Below are 7,077 nucleotides of genomic sequence, written 5' to 3'. Positions count from 1 at the left end.
CTGTGACATGATTGCTACAGAAGATGAAGAAAACATGGCCCAGCAACCAGCTTCATGAGGAAAGAGGACCACAGGTCTGTGCTTTTATCCTGGTTTGCTCTGGGAAGGGACTTTGCTAACAGACCAGAGATCACAGATTCCAAGACAAAAGCTTAGCAGTACTTTTAGGAATCACAAAGAAGGCACTGCCTTTTATAAAAGCTCTGCTAAAGCTGGGCAGTGAGTTAGCTGGACTCCAAATTTGTTATTCTGTTTATAGCAGCCATTCTCAAAGCAGTGGTGGGCAGCATGTGGGAGGTCACTGGTAATTGCGAGGTGGCCCTCAGAGTGATGAAACAGCTGCTGATGTTCAAGCCATGTTACTTCCCACTGGAGGAAGGTCAGGTGAGGATTACTGGGAGGGAGAGTCAGAAAACCCTCTGCTAACTGCATCTGTCAGGTGTTTCTCCAGTGTAAATTCCCCTGTAGATTTTTTTTTTTTTAAATGCTACAACTTTAAGAGAAGAAATAAAGTTATAGAACAATACTGAGCTGGAATGGTATGCCCAGAGGTGTAGTGCACTGTGAGCTGCAGGCAATAGAGACTAAACACTTAATACAAATATACCACACCAAGATAACATATGTGAATATAGCATATGTCAATAGCATATGTGAATATAAATAAACAGCTGCAGGCGTTTATATTAAACAAGTTGATATTCCACTGATGTATCAAGTGTCCAAGTACAAAAGTTATAGCAGCTACAAGAATGAGATGAGAGTGATGTCAAAAAATAGCTTGAAAGAAGAAGAGTAATGGGGTGTGGATTATCTCCCTTTCTTTATGAAGACAGGTTTGTTAGAACAGGAAAAGAAGTGAGAGTGAAAGCCTTTATATAAGGTGCTCCACTAGTCAGTGGACTTTACATGAGACGGCACCAGTGGTTTTGTACAGCAGTTTTCTAAGGCAAAAATTTAATTTGGTGGGAAATGACAGGAAATGACTAAAACTCGTCAGTCTTTATGAGTAATTATGTTTTAGTCCTAACTCCGTGATTTGGAAGAGATTTTACTTTTGGTGGGGTTGATCTTTGCAATTAATGTTCCCACTCTGATTAAAAAAATTACACTGAAAATTAAATAAATAAATGGAAACTCATTTAACTACATGCTGAAGTACCACAGGAAGAATGTGCCTTGTGATTAATGGCTCCTGCCTTGCTGAATAATTCCATTCAACAACTTATCGGCACAATTTGCTGTCACTTTTCTCAGCATTGGTTTCAGACACATATGTAAAGTAATTGCATGTAGAACCACAGCTTAGAGTGCAGAAACTGAGGCCGTTTAACCCAGCTCAGAAAGTTCCATCTAGCTTTTCCATCTGTTTTCTGAAGAAAAATCTTGCTTTCATGAAAACCTTTCAGATTCCAGTGAAAACGTGTTTACAGAACCACAAAGAACTTTTCAAGCCATTTTTTCCACAAATTAAAAAAAAAAAAAAAAAAAAAGTTTTAAATCTATCCTGAGCACATTATAAATAAAACAGGAAATTAAATATTGGCCAAGGTTTTCTTTCCAATATTTATTGATGTAAGGATTTTAACAATGTGCTTAACTGTGTAACACGTCCAGCAATTTTTATCATGTAGCTTCTGCTCTTCTGAACAATATTTGTTGCCCTCACTTTAGAAGTCTCCACAATACAAGGGGCATAAAAGTTCTTTTAAATTTTAAATTAATGTTTATTAAGAATTGTAGAATTGCCAGGAGTGCTACAGTGATGAAAACCCTCTTATATGTTTTTCCAAGAAGATTTACAACCTACATTAGACACAGCACTCGGCCATAAAATCAAGAGAAATGTGCAGTCTTGACACACTTCCTCTGTGCAACAGAAATTAAAATATATACCCCATGAATGTTGTCATAGTAACATGTGGGAAACATTAAAAGAAGTCAACATGATGAACAGGTATAATTTATATTTCTCTAAAATCTTACCCCACACATCGCTCATAAATCATCCAGCCCAAGTCTCTAGTACAGAGATGTTCAACTTTCCATCCTGCAGTCTCACTGTTCCAACTAGCAAAATAAGAAAGAGTGTAGGAAAAAATGACCCAGTGGTAACTGGGTCTTATGATCTGCTCTGTAATGGAGAGCTAAAACCAAAAAAGCCTGATACCAGTTTTAGTTATTAAACTCATACTTTGTATATTGACATTAGTAGAATTATTTGTATGCTTAAAATTAAGCACATGCATAGGATGGCATAGGCAGAGCTGAAACAAACAAACAAACAAAAAACAATACTTTAAGCACTTCTAGGTCCATACATTCCCATGCATGATTTTTTAGCACTACGCATTGTGTACAGCCCGTGCTGCATGTTAATGGATATCATAGCAAGTGCTGCTTGCCAACCTGAATGGTTTAACCTAAATGATTAGTTTCTTCAGAAAGCCTTGTTCTAATTACATGTTTAAGACTTTCCATTTTCATAAAAGACTTGTGGTTCAGCCACCTGGAAAATGGAAGTAAAATACCGGTCAAAGCACCTGCAGACCAGCCACATAGGGAGTTTGTTGTGGTCCTGTAACTTCAACAAACCTTGGTGCATTGACAGGATCCACTTGGGGTCTCTAAAGCCTCCCTCTGGAGCTTAAAGCCCACTGCCTATTTTTATGCTTAAAATAATTAAGTTCAATTTAATTTTAATGTATTTTTTTTTAGTCTATATTGCCAGTAAAATAACTCTGTGGAGTGGATTTACATCAAAATGCTTCCTAGACTATCACATGAATAAAAGATTCTGAAATATGCAGCCATTATTTCACAGGCTGTAACAGTTCCTAAGGAGCAATCAAGCCTTTGACTAATATACAAAATTATTTGCACAGCTCTATGGAGAATACTTTGCATATTATTTGTAATAATATGTAATATATGTAATATTTTAATATGTGTAATGATAGTTATGACTTTTTCTTCAAATTTTTCAATAACTGTGGAGCGAAAGAAAGAAAGAAAGAAAGAAAGAAAGAAAGAAAGAAAGAAAGAAAGAAAGAAAGAAAGAAAGAAAGAAAGAAAGAAAGAAAGAAAGAAAGAATAACCCCAGAGATACAGGAAAATAAAAAGGTCTTCCTTAAACCAACTACAGTCTGGCTGTTCAAGGCTGAGTCTGAGAATCCAAATTTAATTCATACCTTTTGAGTTAAAGTCATTTTAATGGCAACAGAAGGGATGGGGTGTGCAAGAGAGGCTTCTGGGCTAGCCTCCACTGGAGCTAGCAACACAGCTATTAAGAATCCACAACATGGAAATGTTGTGGAGCTGCTGACCAAGCACCAGAGTGAGGACAGGGGATGGTGGGACAAGCCAGGTGGTTCTGTGACTGGGAGAGGCCAGCAGCGGAGTCACCCCAGTCTTAGCCTAGTGGCACCTGCAAGGTTTACACCAATCTGTGAGATCAGAGGTGATTTTGCAAGGAAAGGTGATGCATTCTGAATTTTCTTTCAAGTGGAAGAGGAGAAGGCAATCCTTCCCTTGTCTGAGGATGGTGGACAGTGTGTTACACTGCTGCTTGCTTGTGGTGCCAGTAGCATTCAGCTCTTTGTCATATCCTTAATGCACAAAGAACCAAGAAAGCAACCCCAGATTACCTGGGGGCTCACCTGCGCAGTGTGGGAATTACAGCACTGACCTCAGCAGGACCAGCATGTCTCTTGTGCAGAAATCCACACCAGTCAGATCAGAATTTATTTTGCCTAGTGTTTTTTTTTTCTGTTGTAGTGGCCATCAGCACATGTTGAGATTAGCATGTAAGAGTAAAAAATCATAAGAGTTTGAGAAGAAAGTTAGTTATAACAATACTCGCTACATAGTGGTGACCAACTTTCAGAGCTAAACCTTCATCTAATATAAAAAGGTTTTTCTTAAGATATTTGAATGTGACTGAGTATCTTTGAATTACCTGAGAGGCCATTTGCTCATGCAATACAAAGACAGCAAGTAGAAGTCAAAGAATATTGCAGAAAAAAAAAAATAATCCTGAGCAAAGTATCTCAGGCTTTTACATATAAGCTTAATATAATTTGGGTCTTACCTAACAAAGAATATCTTAAAAGAAGCTTGCTCTAAAATTGCTACGCTTTTCAGCAGAAAGGCCTATACTTGTATTCACTGTATTCCTTTGAAGTATAAAATACAAATTGCTTCTTCTGGGTCAGTATTAACAACAACAACAAAATCTATTTTCAAAGTAACTACAAGTCTTATGCTTTTCAGTAGGGTCTTTTAATATAAGAGTTTAATTTCATGGATGGATTTCTTAAAGGATTATTTTTGCTTTGGAAGCACACTGTTCTTCTAGCTTGTTTATTGATTTTTCTATGCAAATGCCTCTGAAGAATAGGGCGCTTTGCAAAGATTTATACGAAGACTGCAAGTTGTTAATGTGCTTCCTTCCCTCTGTTCTCCAAAAGAACCATCTTTTCCTGACAGTCCATATTGAAATTAAATGATTTGCTATAAATTTAAGTATGTTGAAAACATCTGACCACAGCACTTTTCTACTACTAAATGAAAATCCGAGAAGACCACAATGCACAGACATGATCCAAACCATTGAGCCATATTGATTTACATTATCTAAATTGCTTTGCTGTATTTAGAATTCTTGTGTTCACTTTCAACAGGTTTATATTATTCCTTTAGCTTTCCTTCAGGAAGCATCAGGCTTCTGAAATCCCAACATTCATTCAAGTGGATGTATTAGAAGAAATGGTGATATGTAAGGCATCTACTCACTGGGATCTTACCCCTCGTTGCAAAGCAGCCACATGGTTTGGAGAATGTCCAGTCTTAAAATTAATGGGTGAGTGTGTTCCACAGAGAAATAACTCTAACCACAATTTGGCTAGACCATAAAGTGTTTTTTTTTCTATTTTTTTTTTCTTGCTTTTGGCATCTGGAACCATATTTCTAATGGATTCACTTCCCTTGAGACAGGTAGTGAAAGAAAGGTGCGTAGTCCCAAACTGGAAACTTAGGTTGTTTCTTTGCTTTCTTTTCTGTGACTTAAATAGTATTAATTACTTTGTAAGCAGAAAAGTCAATTGTCTTACAGTCTGACAGCATTTGGTTTTGTTCCTGAGATGTGAGTCTTTGTGCTAAGAAGAAATTACATCCAGCCGGGACGTGTTCCAACACTGACAACAGCCCTGGGATCAATGCTGTAATGGCTTTTGGCTCTCACTTCCCTTGAACATGGCTTGTGTAAGCTCAAAGACCATGTTAAACACAAGGCAGTCCAGTACGTTAAGCTGGCTTTGAAATGAATCAAATGTAAATGAATAAATCAAACTAGTATGTTGCAACTTATCTGGTGAGGTTTTAACTTTCTCTGGCCGATGGACAGCCAAGCTGAGAAGGCAATATCTGCAGGTACCTGCCATGCTCTGTTAGCTCTGTCATTTTATACTGCAACAGGACTATGAAAACATTAGGGAGGCCTCTGTGACCAGCATCTTGCCAATGAGAAATGGACTGCAGCCACTGGACTAACACATAGAGAGCTAAGTGGACTTCTGTGAAGTGCCTGGATAAAGAGGGGTAAGAAAAAATAAATAAATAAATAAATAAATAAATAAATAAATAAATAAATAAATAAAAAGTATTGTCCACCAAACCTTGTACTGAATGGTTGAAGTTTTTCTTGCTCTACAGCTAGCAGAGACATGTAAAGCACAAGGCTGAACACTTAACTGAACACTTTTCCCAAGTATCTGCTCCTAAGTGGCAGAAGCTGGGACCTGGGTGATCTGTGGTGTTGAAGTCTATGTCTGACCTAGCAAGCCAAGGTTCTCCTCATATTCAGTGGTGAGAACTGGGCCCTTTTAGGGCATCTGTCATCAGTTCAGTTATTTACTTAGCATTAGATGAATGACACTGTTCAAAATAAAATATCACTATTCGCTACTACTCACTACAAATTGCAGATTGCTATTTAATATTGTCTGTAAAGAAAATCAGACAGTGATCTCAGGCCTGTACTTGCATTCATTTACTCACGTACTTCTCTGCTGGGGTTAAGGAATCTCTCCTAGGCTTCCCAGCAGGTGTTGCGGGTAAATTTTAGAAGAAGCATCTGGAAGACAGGCTTTTCTGGATCTGCTTTTCACCAGCATTGAAATAGCATTCAAAATCATGAAAGTGGCAGGCAAGGGCTTTGAGTGACTAGGAAGGGTTTGGGGTTTTCTTCTTTTAAAGAGGAAACAGAAGTACAGAATAAAAGCCTTCAAGAAAGCTAAGCACAATAAATTTAGGGAGCTGGCAGTTATCCTCCTGTTGAAATATGTCTAAAGGAAAAGGATCTAGCAAGCTGGCAGTTGCATTAACATTAAAAATTAAAACAATAGAAGATTTAGAATAAAGTATCTTGAGGCAAAGAATAAAAGAAAAGAGAAGCAGAGAAAACAGAAGAAACAAAAGAGCCATATAGCTAAATGAGAGGCCTTCAGTAACCTGAAATATAAAGAAGAACTAGCAAAGACAGCAAAGCATAGCTCAAATAGCTAAGGGTAAGAATTAAAGCTAAGCAAAAGTGTACAAAACTGACAAGAAAATGAACATAAAGGGAGATGCAATTAGCAAGAAATGTAAGAAATAAAAAGGAAATATTTAATAAATGTATTAGATAGTCAGAAGAAGATCACGAAAATGCTCTTTCCACTCTTAGTAAAAAGGGAAAACCAGGAATGGAAAATGTTAAGAAACACTGGATATCTTTTTGGCTTTGCTAGAACATCTGGCTCTTGCCAGACAACTCAACCACTGCAACCGATACGATGGCATATTAAGGAAAGAACAAATCAGAGATTACTCAGATAATTGGAGCATACTTCTACAAATTAGGCCCACATAAGTATTGGGTGATTAGGAAGGAGCACACATCAGCCTCATCTGTGCCCTGAGCTGGCCCATCATGTAGCAGCTGCGGTCTCAGAGGCTATGTGGATTGATTGGCTTGGTGTGAGCCCAAACCCAAGCCTGAAAAATATATCAACCCTTATGCTTCTTCTTATCAATTAC

The sequence above is a fragment of the Anas acuta genome, chromosome 2 (assembly GCF_963932015.1).
Source record: "Anas acuta chromosome 2, bAnaAcu1.1, whole genome shotgun sequence".
Classification (NCBI taxonomy): Eukaryota; Metazoa; Chordata; class Aves; order Anseriformes; family Anatidae; genus Anas; species Anas acuta.
The sequence above is the reverse complement of the archived record's forward strand: the minus strand, read 5'-3'. Positions refer to the sequence as shown.